Consider the following 14,663-nt stretch of genomic DNA (forward strand, 5'->3'; position numbering starts at 1 on the left):
ACGACACTTATTTTGTTTTGTGTGTTTCTTTCTTTTGGGGTAAAATACAGGCTTGTGTGTCTTTTTTGTTTATTTATTAATAAAAACCTTTATTCTGTTGTCAACTTTGCCTCCCTGTCTCCTTTTTCAAACTGGATATTGTTATCTCGGTAACATCAGTTCAATATTTATTCATATTAAAGCATTTTTAGTGTAAGGTAGAGCCTACTATCTTAGTGAGAAGACCCCATCAGTGAAGCAGGACTTGGTGACAGTGGGAAGCAAAAAGTTCTAGCTGGAAAAGACTTTTCATACTTTATTCAAAAAGGTAAACGTTCATATATTCATTAACAGTAAAGTGCCTAAATGCACTGAATCCTCCCAAGTGATTGACCACAGAGATGACAAAACTAAAAAATATAATGATCTTAAAAAATGTAAAATCATAAAAAATGGTAAATGGCCTGCATTTGTATAGCGCTTTTCTAGTCCTTAAGGACCCCAAAGCGCTTTACACTACATTCAGTCATTCACCCATTCACACACACATTCACACACTGGCGATGGCAAGCTACGTTGTAGCCACAGCTGCCCTGGGGCGCACTGACAGAGGCGAGGCTGCCGGACACAGGCGCCACCGGGCCCTCTGACCACCACCAGTATAAAAAAGAAACAAAGATGTTCAAAAATCCAAGCCAAACAACACAAAAAGGGAAAAATTGCCTATAAAGATTTTTTTAATAGCAAAGAGGACATAAAATAGCCCCCAAAAAACAAAAGGGGGTTTGTTGGGGATCTTGCTCTTTTTAGGAGGCATGGATTTGCTTTTTTAGCTTAAAAAAAATACTCAGAGACATTTCAAAGTGTAAATACAAAGTTAGCAGTAACCTTAAAGTTACAGTGATCACATTTATGGGAAATATGTTATTCCAGTAAACTGGTTTATGTTGTGTAAACGTAAGACAGCCTGCAGCAGGAAATACAGCAGGAATCTGGCTGGATGGGCGGTGCCTGCTACAAGTGTCCTTTTTGAGTCTTTTGATTCTGAATGAGAGCTTGAAATTGTCATCTACAGCAGCGGTCCCCAACCCCCGGGCCTCGGACCGGTACCGGTCCGTGAGTCGTTTGGTACCGGGCCGCGAGAGTTGAGGCTCAGGTGTGAAATGTATGTTTTTCAGGGTTTTTATCGGTTTTCAGCGTTATTTTGTTATCGTTTTTATCGTTTACTCGGTTTTCCTGGGTCTTTTCACGTGTGTTATGAATAAATCTTCTTTTTTTCGGTACCGGTACTAGTTTTATTTTGTTGTATTTATCCGCGACACCTTAAAGGCCGGTCCGTGAAAATATTGTCGGGCATAAACCGGTCCGTGGCGCAAAAAAGGTTGGGGACCGCTGATCTACAGCACATAAAACCTGGAGTCATAGTGAAGATCTGAAAACGTGTGAACATGAAAAAAATTCATAACAGAATTGAAATGAGTAGATTCATGTGAGTAGGAATGGGTATCGTTTAGGTTTTATCCGATACCAGTACCAAACCGGTACTTTTGAAACGGTGCCGGTGCTTAAACGGTGCTCAAACCGGTGCTTAAAGAATGGAGAACACAAACTTGGTCCAAAAACCTCTCATGTTCAGCTGTTTTCCACTTTTTCGCCTTTTTGGCCAGGGTGAAGGGAGCATCTGCCATCAAACAAGAAGACAGCCGCATGTAGCTATGATGATGTTTGCTAGTTCACCTTACATGCATTAATGTAATAACGTGGTTAGCCTACTCAACGTAAATTACACACGAACAACATTAAGCTACTCACGCAGAGAAGAACGGCTGCTGCTGCATCATCATCCTCATCATTTCTGCTACACTGGCAGGGCTAGGGGCCAGGACTCTACTCTTCGGGTTCTTGGGGGATGTTGCTAACTCCGGGTCCGATAACAGGCACCACACCCGCAGTAGATGTGCTCGGTGTGAGGTCTCGCAGCAAGCTATCAAATACGCCGCATTTTTCGGCTTTTTAAAAAAAAACGCTATGCGTCACCAGGTGTTTCATCGGATTTGAGGTGTTACCTCCTTTGCACAGTGTCACCTTAAAGTAGTGATGTGACGTTCTGTATCGAGGCTTCGAAGCTTGTGTCGAGTAATTGCGGGGGCGTTTCCGCGATGCGCGTATCGAGGCTTGCTTCATTTATGGGAGGAGCTGAAAATGATGACGTCCGAAGCCTCGCTGCCCGGCTGTACCACGTGACTGGTTCATGAAGTGGTTTGAACTTTGCCGCGAGCTATGACAGATATAAACCCCTCAGGCTTCATTCAAAAATGTGGGTGTTTGATGGAGAGTTGCGGTTAGTGAGAGTTTGGAGACAGTTTGGAGGTTTAGGAGAGTGAGGAGAGAAAGTCAGGAGAGAATGGAGCCGGCTCAGAAGAGGAGGATGTCCTCCCCTGTGTGGGAACATTTTGATCTTATTCCTCCCAACAAGGTATGTAAATCTCTACAGAAGATGTATTTTCATAATACTGATGGTGCAATACAATTTATGTTAAGCTTTCTTTACTTTTGTACAAGGTGAAGTGTTTGCTATGTGCCAGGGAGCTGGGATATAACAACAACACCTCATCCATGCTTAGGCACTACAGAGCTTTGCATGAGAATAAGGGGAACACAGATTGTGGAGCAAGACCAGGTGAGCCATCAAATGCAATGATAATATAGCATGCCGTAATGTTACTAAATGATATAACAATATTATACAACTGTTATAAGTTACGTGTGTGATATTTATATTTGTGCTTTGTCTTTATTGTCTTTCCTCAGAACAATCTCAAATAGATGAAGACCTGGTTAGCATGGTGATTGAGGACTCCCAGCCATTTAGCATTGTGGAGGACAAAGGATTTAAAAGATTTGTTAAATCATTAAATCCTAGCTATGTTCTCCCCACTAAAAGGTCATAAAAGCAGTGAAAATTTAGTTTTTACAGAATAAAATGTGAACAGGCAGGACTGAGGCTCAAAGCCTCAGTGTGTGGCTGTTCATACCTCAACGTTACAAAAGCACAACTACTGTCCACACCCCAACCACACCTCACCTCACAGTAAATGATCATTTCCATTTTAAGCATTTCCAAATAATCATTTTCCATACTGCCAGTATAAATATACACAGTATACTGCATCACTACAATATAGATGTTTTACACACTCCTTTTGTTGTTGACATTTACAGGCTGTGTGCAAAAGGCCACACTCTTCAAATTCATGCCAACTAATATTTTTACGTCCAGTAGGTGTCCTACTAGAGCAAATGAAGCTTCAAGAAGCTTTGCGCTGGGGTGAACCAATTGGATGAAAAGCTTCAGTGCTTCATGAAGCTTCATCTGCCCATCACTACCTTAAAGCACTTGCTGCATCTTTTGCTGTGAAGTACAGCCAGAATTTTGACCGCTTCGCTTTGGGCATTTTTAATCTGTAGCTCTGCTCTAAAAGAACGTACGTACCTGGGCCCGCCTACTATCCTCGGAAACGTAAGATGATTGGCTAGAATCTAAAGTGTATCACAGCTCAGGAAAAAAAAAGCACCGAAATGTGCGCTGCTTTTCGGTCTGGTTACCACATCATGGCACCGGATACCGGTACCCATCCCTACATGTGAGTGACTAACAAGTTCATCCATGTGGCAGTGATTACTGTAGAGCCACAGCGCCCCCTGGACATGACAGCAGGCATTACTTTAAATTAATCCACAATAAAAAAAAAATTAAATGAAGGAAAATATAAAGAATTTACACTAAAGTTCATAAAAACTGACAAACTGACGACTGGACCCTAAGAGTTAGTTTGGAGGTTTCTTCATATACAGGAGAGCAGGGATGTGAAATAGCACCAAAGTGGAAAAGTCAAGCACAGAAATTGAGAAGCAGATGGAAGATTACTGTGAATTTAATCAAAGATACAAGCAGAGTCTGAAAAGTCCAGAATAGTCCGATTGAGCTAGCTGAGCAGGAAACTGTGGCCTGGGCCAAAGCGAGCGTGCAGATAAGAAGATATATTCACTTTATTTGTTTTACCCAGACTCACCGAAGGTTTGGACTCTGGTTGAGTCTGTCTGCTGCAGCTCAGTCACATCTCCACTTCATGTGGGTCGTGTATGTGCAGCAGTACTAAGAAAGAAGTCTCCTGGTTTTCAGTTGGCCAATGAGCTGACAGATTTTTACTTTACCTTTTCTTATATCTTCCTCTTATCACTCCAGAAGCAAAAGGTTCCAGAGGTTTAGAAAAAGTCAGTTAATGCTCCAGTTGTAAAGACTACAAACCCCAGATCACTAAATGATTTCAGGCCTGCTGCTTTAACGTCTCTAGAGATGAACAGCTCATCAGTGAGGAGATTCTGCAGCAGGTGGAAGAGCTTCCACTGATATTTGCATACAGGCCTTGTATATACTCTACTGGTTCATCACAGTGATGTTGTCTCTCTCCTCTGCTATATATTCTGTAATAGAATGACTGTCAAAGTACACATGATAACAGTCATTGTAAGTCATGGGGCTGTGGATGAGTTTGCTTCTTGGCGTCATTTTTAAAGATCAACACCCTGAAAACTGAAGACATGGTCACTGACTCCAGGGGGTCAGGCCCCATCCTGCACTAACAATAGTAAACGGTGCCACCAGCCATTGAACTGGTGGACAGTTAGAAGTATTTGGAGGGTAGTTTTTGATGTTCTGCCATTTGAGTCACATTTTGCTGCTACAAAAAAAAGGTCCAACAACGGCTGTGTTTTTAAGGAAATTGAGTATTTTTATGTTTCATCTGAAATTATGATACATTTTTAATCTGTTCTAATGTTTTGTAGCGTTGTTTGGTACGGCAATCTGTCTCTTCGTCACGGGACCGAACAGACTCAGGCTCTTAGAATGAAAAGTCAAATTTTCAGCTGCTTCCCTCAGGTCGTCGGTGTGAAGTGCCTGCAGTGAAGACCTGCTGTTGTTGCCAACACTGTCGCACACAGCATTTCCTTCAAGAGTCAAGATTCAAAGACTCAAAGTGTTTATTGTCATGTGTCCAAAGAATAAAAAAGACATTTCTCTGTGCAATGAAATTCTTTCTTTGCTGTCCACCCACAGATGCCGATTAATATATGCAATAGAAATAGAACAGCTAAAATACAAATAGTACAAATAAATAAATGAAGACAGAAAGGGAGACAAAAATATTTAATTCTGAAACAGAGATGTGTGCAAAAGAGCCGTAGCTTAATATGCAGGATGGCCTGATGTGCAAAAAATTATTATTACTGTTCGAAAATAGGTCAGCTGTTCAAGAGTCTGATGGCAGTGGGGAAGAAGGAGTTCCTGAGTCTGGATGTTCTGGATTTCACACCCCTAAACCTCCATCTCGAGGGCAGAAGTGTGAACAGTCCATGTTGGGGGTGTGTGGGGTCTCTAATGATGGAGGCAGCTCTCCTCTGGACTCTGCAATGGTTGATGCTCTGCAGAGAGGGCAGCGGGGTCCTGATGATCTTCTCCGCAGTTGTTATCACTCTCTGAGGGCGTTTGCGTTTGGTCCATAGCAGTAGTGCTGCCGTACCATGCAGTGCTGCAGCTGGTCAGTGTGCTCTCCACAGTGCAGCTGTAGAAGCTGCTGAGGATCTTGGCCGACATACCAAATTTCCTCAGCCTCCTCAGGAAATACAGCCGCTGCTGAGCCTTCTTGACCAGCTGTGTGGTGTTCAGTGTCCAGGTGAGGTCCTCACTGATGTGGACGCCCAGGTACCTAAAGCTGCTCACCCTCTGCACTTCAAGGCCCCGGATAAACAGCAGCTGGTGGGGCCTCCTCTTCTTCCTCGTGTCCACTATCATCTTCTTTGTCTTGTCAGTGTTGAGGGTGAAGATGTTGTCCTCACACCATGACATCAGACAGGCCACCTCTCTCCTATAAGTGGCTTCGTCCCCTCCAGTCATGCAACCGATCACTGCGAACTAGAGGATGGGACTTTCTTGTAGCTCTTGATAAAACTTGGGCTGTTCTATCTGTTTGTTTGTTTTTCAAATGTCTGTGTTGTTTGATGAGTGGACATGCTGCAAATCTATTTCCCATTGGGGACAATAAAATGATCACTGACCATTGTTATCAGCTCTATACACTGACCCAAGGTTTCCCAGTCCACCTATAAAGCACAATCAAAAAAAGAAGCAGTGTACACATCATATGACCGATCACACGCCTGGTCTGCCAGCTATTGTTAAGCAACAAAACAAACACAAAGGTGAGTTATTTATTCCCTTCCACCCTCTGTTTGTTCTAAATATTTTATGGAGGTACAATGGTAAATACCAAAAGTCTCATTCTGCCTGAAAACACCTGCTCTGTGTGTTGCTGTGTGGCAGGAGTGAAGCCTAATTCACACACTGACTATGGAGTCAAGAGCCATGCGCATCAAAATAAAGAATTTTGTGCTTAAATAATAATTTGTAGAATAAATTCTGCACTTGTAAATCCATTTTTGAATTCCACTTTAATAAACTTCATTTCAAACCACTCTGAGACATCCTTCTTTCAGTTTTGTTTCACGTGCTGTTGTTAAGTCCCTCGCTTGGCTATAGACAATATTTACTGGGTGTGGTCCTAAAGTGACTTAACAACAACACGTGAAACAAAACTGAAAGAAGGATGTTTCTTTTTAAACAGAGCAGAGTGAAACACAGGTGAGTTATTTATTCCCTTTCCACCCTTTCTTTGTTCCAGGTTACATTGGTCTTCCTCACCTAGACCACCTTGAAGGGAACTTAGAGCATTTTTTTAGTTGATTACGTAATTCATCAGGTGAGATTGATACATCAGGTTGTATGTGAGGAGCAGCCAATGAAGGGAAGCCAATACATGAGAAATCTGCTCTCTCTTTCTAGTCCCTGTCAGGACTCTTGCTGCAGCATTTTGGATTAGCTGAAGGCTTTTCAGGGAGTTTTTTGGACTTCCTGATAATAATGAATTGCAGTCGTCCAGCCTGGAAGTAATAAATGCATGAACTAGTTTTTCAGCGTCACTCTGAGACAGGATATTTCTAACTTTAGAGATGTTGCACAAATGGAAGAAAGCAGTCTTACATATTTGTTTAATATGTGCGTTGAAGGACATGTCCTGGTCAAAAATGACTCCAAGGTTCCTCACAGCGTTACTGGAGGCCAAGGTAATGCCATCCAGAGCAAGAATCTGGTTAGATACCATATTTCTAAGATTTTCAGGGCCGAGTACAATAACCTCAGTTTGATCTGAATTAAACTTTAGCTCTTTTTCACTAGTACCTACTTGGCTCAACTTGACTTAACTCGGTTCCGGTCATGTTGATGTAATTTCTGTGCGACATGAACGCCACAACACAACAGCACGTTGAGGTGATGGTAAACCTGCTGCTCAGTCTGGGCCTTTTTGTCAGACTCAGGGGCCACAGTGTTGTTTTTTTCTGTACACATTTCCCTTGTTGCCAGGTTCAAAATGGCGGTTTAGATTTTTGTAAAGGAGAAGCTCTCAAGACTCATCGAGTGACACCACTGACTAGCCAATCGGTGACATGCCGTCTGGTGACGTCACATTTTCGTATCACCTGGATCCCCAGCCGAGTAGGTACTAACAGTAGGTACCAGGCACCACCACCTAATAGAAACCCCCAAAAATGAGTCGAGGTGTGCAGAGCCGACTCGAGTAGGTAGTAGTGGGAAAGGGTTATTAGTTACAGCACTTTCAGAAAGACGTCTGCTGTAATGAACTGTATACCCCACAGCTGTATAATCCATTATAGTAAATTTAAGTAATGATAAGACAAAAGAAGACTGTTTAATGTTGAGTTTCTATGCTATCTGTCGGAACAAATGTGTGACTAAAGACACTGATGGGCTCTTTTATATTTTGAGAGAAGCCAATTTAGTGTAATAATAGATTCAGGCTGTCATTTTCAGCATCTGCAGCTTTACATAAATGCAAAGTTAGCAGGAGCCTTAGAGCCACAGCAGGAGCTCGCTATATGGGAAATATATCAGCCAAATTCCCGTAAACTTTCATTGGTCCAAAACGAAAGTCAGTCTGCAGCAGAACACTGGAAACATTTGCAAATACAGCAGGAATCTGACTGGACGGGAATTTCCTGTTACGTGTTTCTGTTATATAACTCATCTGCATCTGAACAAGAGCATAAAATTATAAATATTAAGGAGACAAATTTCCTTTAATATCACAAAACTTTTATGGAGGAAAATTGGAAAGTGCCAAACGTTTCATTCTGGCTGAAAACACCTGATCTGTGTGTTGCTGGGTGGCAGGAGTGAAACCGAACTCACACACTGACCACACCTAGTACATATTATCTGTAACCTAAAGACAAGGACGAGCAACAGCACATGAAACAAAACTGAAAGAAGGACGTCAACTGTTAAAAGAAGTGAGGCACGGACTCCATTCTTGGACCAACCTGCAGAGAGGTACGTGGACTCAAACAAAGTCTGAATGTTTACAGTGAATCTTGTCAGTTCTGTGTGTTTGAGGACATATTTAGACTCCGCTGTGAACTTCCTGACTAATAAATTCTTAATTTTATAGCTAATCTTATCTGTTTTGTCTTATTTTCACTGATGTCAGTAACATATTTTTTCTACAGGGACACTGACACCAACATCTGGATCTGAAAAATGAGCTTCCAGTGGGCTGAAGATGACTTTTTGCCTCCAGGCGTGGTTCGAATGGACCGTGAAGGACCAAGAGATGGTAGAACCTACGTCATGTACCACGGCACGATTGATCCTGAAGTCAGGTTTTCACCAGTCTTCGGATGGGATGCTCGGTCCAGGGGTCTACCTCAGCAGAGACCTGGATAAAGCGAGTCGCTATCCCATTGATCATCCTGTGCATGACAAGGTTGTCATTAAGGTTAAGGTCAAAGTGGGAAAGGTTAAAGCCATCGATCGTCAGAACCACCCACTTCAGAAGACCTGGCATGACCACGGATACGACACCGCCTGGGTGCCGTCCAACTGTGGGATGGTGAAGAGCGGCCTGGAGGAGAATTGCGTCTGGGACCCGAATCGAATCACAATCATTGACACCATTGAACCAAAACCTGTCCAGGGCGCTGGAGGCAGCGCATGTGGTTACAAGTAAACTCAGAGCAGGTTCTGATTATTTTGTATGTTCAAATGTATTTTTATATATTTGAATAAAAAATCATAAATTGACATATTTTTGTAACCATGTCAGTGTAACCTGAAAAATAAACGTGCCATAGAAATGACTTTACTATTGTGTTCATTGCAATATTCATATGTAAATAATTAATTATTCCATATTTGTATGCATAAAAAACACCGAAAACACATCAGATGTCTAAACTGAGACATTTTACTGTTTAATAAAAAGAAATTGTTGGAATTTGATGACAACAACAAAGCTAAAAACAACTGGGATGGAGGAAACAAAGGCCTAGAAAAATAAATGGTGCTAAAGAGAAACTACAAGAGCCACAGTTTGCAACCGGCCAGCAACATGACTGATATAAGAAGCTGAGAGTTGGATCTAAGGAGCAGATTTCCTGGTTCATTAAAAAAAAAACGTGGCCACCAGGGGGCATTGGTTAGAATGAAACTCCTTTATTGAAATTGCACTGACACCATGCTTTATACTGTGTATATATACAGTATGCAGTTGGTATAAAGTTGGAATTCAGTGAATTAATCATCATCAGCTTAAATGCAAATTCTTCTGCGCTACACTTGAAGTAACCTAAATCTGACCATGAGCACCAGAGCCACTGTGCACCAGCACAACACAGTGTTTTACTTTGAATTCTCAACATTAAAGCAAACTAACCTGTTTGTCCTGCACAAAACTGCTCTGTATTTTCATGCAACATTTGAATAATACAAAGTCAGTATAGCTTAGTTTGTTTCACAGGACAAGATATAAAAATCTGAATTTTTCAAAACACATCATATACAAATCCAGTGTGATTAATATGATGACATTACATGTAAGCTTTAAATCTGCACTTTATCAAGTGCAGTCCATACCTTTAAATCTAACCCCTCTTCTTCACACACACTGTGAGACAAACTGCACACAAACAGTAAACAGTTTGTGTGTTTGCTGATGTTTGATGAGCTGATAGAACACTTAAAAAAAGTCACTCCCTTTATGCTCGCTGCTCTTAGTAGAGCTGGATGCCACCAGCAGTCTCCTCAGGCAGTTTTGATTGGCTGTCATTTAACAGCAGATTTTGCCTATGGGAGGAGGCTGTCCTTCATCTCATAAAGATTCGTAGAAGTAAATATGTGCAGGGGTTCATCAATCTCCACAAGGAACAAAAAGTGTCTGCAAGTTGCAGAGCTGTTTTTAAAATAATCCTCCTCAATCTAAAACTGTGAATACTTTAAATATGTCATCATGTGCAGTACATAATATCATCAGAAGAGTCAGAGAAATCCTGGATGCATATGAAAGACCTGTGAAAAACATCTTTGGCAGGATTTGAGAAGCACTCAGACTTTAAATTCAGGATTATTTAACTCTGATAAGATTAAAGCTGAGACTTGGCACTATAACACTATCTCTACTTTTAAGATTAGGCTTCAAACTTTCCTTTTTGCTAAAGCATATAGTTAGGGCTGGACCAGGTGACCCTGAATCCTCCCTTAGTTATGCTGCAATAGACGTAGGCTGCCGGGGGATTCCCAAGATGCATTGAGTTTTTCCTTTCCAGTCACCTTTCTCACTCACTATGTATTAACAGACCTCTCTGCATTGAATCATATCTGTTATTAACCTCTGTCTCTCTTCCACAGCATGTCTTTATCCTGTCTTCCTTCTCTCACCCCAACCAATCACAGCAGATGGCCCCGCCCCTCCCTGAGCCTGGTTCTGTCGGAGGTTTCTTCCTGTTAAAAGGGAGTTTTTCCTTCCCACTGTCGCCAAAGTGCTTGCTGATAGGGGGTCATATGATTGTTGGGTTTTTCTCTGTATCTATGAAGCGCCTTGAGGCGACTTTTGTTGTGATTTGGCGCTATATAAATAAAATTGAATTGAATTGAATTAACGGAGCATCCATTATTTTATTTCCTGCTGAATGTGCTGAAAGTGAAACAGCTGCTGTGTGGATGCGATCAGACGTATTTCTGATTTATTCTGTGTAAACATAGAATAAATAAATAACATAATATTAATGAGTAGATTCATAAAGAGCCTGTAAGTGATTAACAAGTTTATCCATGTGGCAGTGATTACTGTGGAGCCACAGCGCCCCCTGAATATGACAGCAGGCATTACTCAGTGTTCTTAATCAGGAGACATACTCAAAAAATAAAATGTAGACACAGGGACCATGACACTGACCAATAAGACCGGACTGGGTAACCTGGTTAAAATGGCTGGTCAGACTTCAGGGAGGTCTCAGGTCCAGCTTTTGGACTTTTATAACAGGCAGGTGCTGAGGAAGGCGACCTCTGTCATGTTAAGTTTAAAACAAACCCTCTCTTTAGAGATTTTCAGCTGCTTCCTTCAGGTCATCGGTGTGAAGTGCCTGCAGAGAAAACCACGAGACATAGTGTCTTTATACCTGCTGCTATTATCGTGCTTAACAACACTAAACCATAACTGTTGTTGCCAACACTGTCACACACGGCACTTTCTTGTAGCTCTTGATAAAACTTGGGCTGTTCTGTTTGTTTTTCTTAAATGTTGTTTGATGAGTAGACATGCTGCAAATCAATTTCCCATTGGGGACAATAAAATGACCACTGACCAGGGTTTCCAGTTATTACAATAAAGCAATAAAGTGACACCAGTTAGATTCAAAAGGACCAAAGATGTACAAAAAGAAAGAAAATATCACAACCGCAAAGGTACAAAATTTTAAAAACACGCAAAGATGTAAAAATATCGACACTAAAAAAACAAAGAGGGAAAAATGACTGTCGGGAAATACACAATGGTATCAAACAGACAGAAGAATGACACAAACTGTGCTCATAGTCTGTGTTAGGTCACCTTTTACATGTCTGTGCACACAAAACAATGAAAAAATATAGTTTTAAAAAGATGCTCAGTGACCACAAGGAGATACAAAGCAACACAACGATGAACAAATTAACTGCAGGAAGATAAAAGAGACGTATAAAACAACACAAAGAGATCAACGTCGATGTCTCTGCACACAAGCCCTCATCACTACAGAAGGACATCAATGTGATGGTGTTGATCCTTAGAGTCACACTGATAATGGGAAATATGTCAGCTGTATCCCTGTAAGCTGGTTTATGTTGTGCAAACGTAAGTCAGTCTGCAGCAGGACAATGGAAACTTTTGCAAATACAGCAGGAAAATGAGTGGACTGGAATTTCCTGTTTCCTTTTGAGTCTTTTGATAACCTGCTGCAAGAGCATAAAATTATAAATAAAAAATAGACCAATTTCCTTTAAAACCTTAAATGTTTCATGGAGAAAAACTGGAAAGTACCAAAATTCCTGTTCTGCCAAAATGTCCCTGATCTGTGTGCTGCTGGATGGCAGGAGTGAAACCTAACTCACACTAAGTACTCCAGTACATACTGCCTATAACCTAAAGTGAAGGACTTAACAGCACGTGAAACGAAACTGAAAGGAGGATGTCTGTTTGTGGTATTTCCTCCTGAAAAGGTCGTTAAAAGAAGCAAAGTGAGACACAGACTCCATTTTTGGACCAGCCTGCAGAGAGGTACGTGGACTCAGCAAACACACTTTTCTTCTTTTTTCCTTAAAAAGTCTGAATGTTCAAAGTAAACGTCGTCAGTACTGTGTGAATGAGGACATATTTACACTCAGCTGTGAACTTTCCGACTGATAAAAGCAGATTTATGCCAATTTTATCAGGACTTAATGATGAACTTTTCAACTGTGTGAAAGTCCAGCGAGAAGCTGCAGGAAAATGTGATTCAGAAAACCTGAGTTTGAAATTCTACTTATTGCAAAACAACTTTTCAGTGAGGTGATGATTCGTGAAATAAACGTGAACATTAAACAGAACATCGTCATCAGGCTTTCACAGCTACATGGACAGTGAGCCAATTCAAACTTATTCTATTACATTTTTCTTTTTCTTCAAATATTCATTTTTCCATTAAGAACAGTCAAATTAAGTAAGTAAGAGCCGCTGACCTCTGAGGCCAGACACTCATCTTTGGCACAGCAAGTTTATCTTTTGTTTGTTTTTACTTTATCCTGTCTGTCAGCTTTTGCAGTCAGAATTATAATCTGAACACACTGTTGTGCCAAATACGGTTTGCTTTTTAAAGATCTGAGGAAATAAAAAGGGGGGAAGAGGGGAGAAAATAAGAACATGACAGAGCACAAATAGAAATGCACGATGTATCACCAGCTGCTGCACCTGTGAGAAAAAACAAACATACAGCACCTGAAACACAAAAGCATGAAAATGCACAGATACATAAATCAACAGTCTTCTTGTTCAAGGTTCAAGGTTCAAGGTTCTTTATTTGTCACATGCATAGTTATACAAGTATAACACACAGTGAAATGTAGCCTGACACGCTCCTCGACATGTGCAAAAACTCACTTCTTGTGAGTGTTTGTGAGAGAGAGAGAGCGGCATGAGCCAGAAACAGGAGCCCAGGCACCCAAGAGCCACCCAGCACCCAGCAGAGCACTCCATGTCCACTTTGATAATGAAGTGATAATTCCCAATTTGAGCGATAACAAAAAAAAAGATTAAATGTATCTCATATCGTCAGATATGACGCAACACAACGAAGCACAACACCTGCCTGGATTGGAAAGTATTTAGGATTAACCACTGTTATTTTATAATGAGTTATAAATACTGTAAAAATAATTTAAATCACCTGATTTCTTATAATTACTCCCCATTTAACATAACTAACTCTCTATTTTAAAGTTCAGGCTTCTTGTTCTTAATGCTGTGATGTTCTCATGATTTCCTGCAGAGACAATCACACCAACATCCGAATCAGAAAAATGTACTTCCAGTGGGCTGAAGATGACTTCCTGCCTCCAGGGGTAATACGAGTGGATTGTGAAGGGCCAAGAGACGATAACACCTACGTCATGTACCACGGCACCACCAGTGCGAGTGCTAAAAGAATCCTGATGACGGGTTTTCGCCAGTCTTTGGACGGGATGCTCGGTCCGGGGGTCTACCTCAGCAGAGACCTGGAGAAAGCAAGCCGTTATCCCATTGGTCACCCTGAGTATGACAGAGTTGTCATTAAAGTTATTGTCAACGTGGGAAGGGTGATCGTCATCAACTATCAGAACCACCCACTTCAGAAGACCTGGCAATACAATAGCTACGACACCGCCTGGGTGCCGCCCAACTGTGGGATGGTGAAGAGCGGCCTGGAGGAGAATTGTGTCTGGGACCCGAATCGAATCTCGATCATCGGCACCATCAAACCAACACCTGTCCAGGGCGCTGGAGGCAGCGCGTGGGGCTATAGGTAAACTCAGGAGCAGGTTCTGATTATTTTGTACGTTCAAATGTATTTTTATATATTTGGATAAAATAAATGACGTGTTCTTCTGTAACCGTGTCACTGTAACCGAAGAATAAACGTGTCATTAAAGTGAGCTGCTCTCTGTGTGTGTTCAACACGATTTTTATATACAGTAGAACCAGTTATATATGAAGCCAGGTGAA

The 14,663-nt window shown here is 41.4% G+C and overlaps 1 pseudogene across 1 annotated transcript; it reads left to right on the forward strand.

The window, feature by feature from the left end:
- The first annotated feature begins 8,244 nt into the window (after positions 1-8,244).
- On the forward strand, positions 8,245-14,593 carry LOC146387996 (uncharacterized; annotated as a pseudogene). Its single transcript, XR_014800015.1, has 4 exons — positions 8,245-8,446; positions 8,623-9,083; positions 13,978-13,996; positions 14,046-14,593. The product of XR_014800015.1 is annotated as an uncharacterized LOC146387996 (transcript).
- Positions 14,594-14,663: the final 70 nt, after the last annotated feature.

The sequence above is a fragment of the Perissodus microlepis genome, chromosome 4 (assembly GCF_051167445.1).
Source record: "Perissodus microlepis isolate ML-2025 ecotype Zambia chromosome 4, ASM5116744v1, whole genome shotgun sequence".
Classification (NCBI taxonomy): Eukaryota; Metazoa; Chordata; class Actinopteri; order Cichliformes; family Cichlidae; genus Perissodus; species Perissodus microlepis.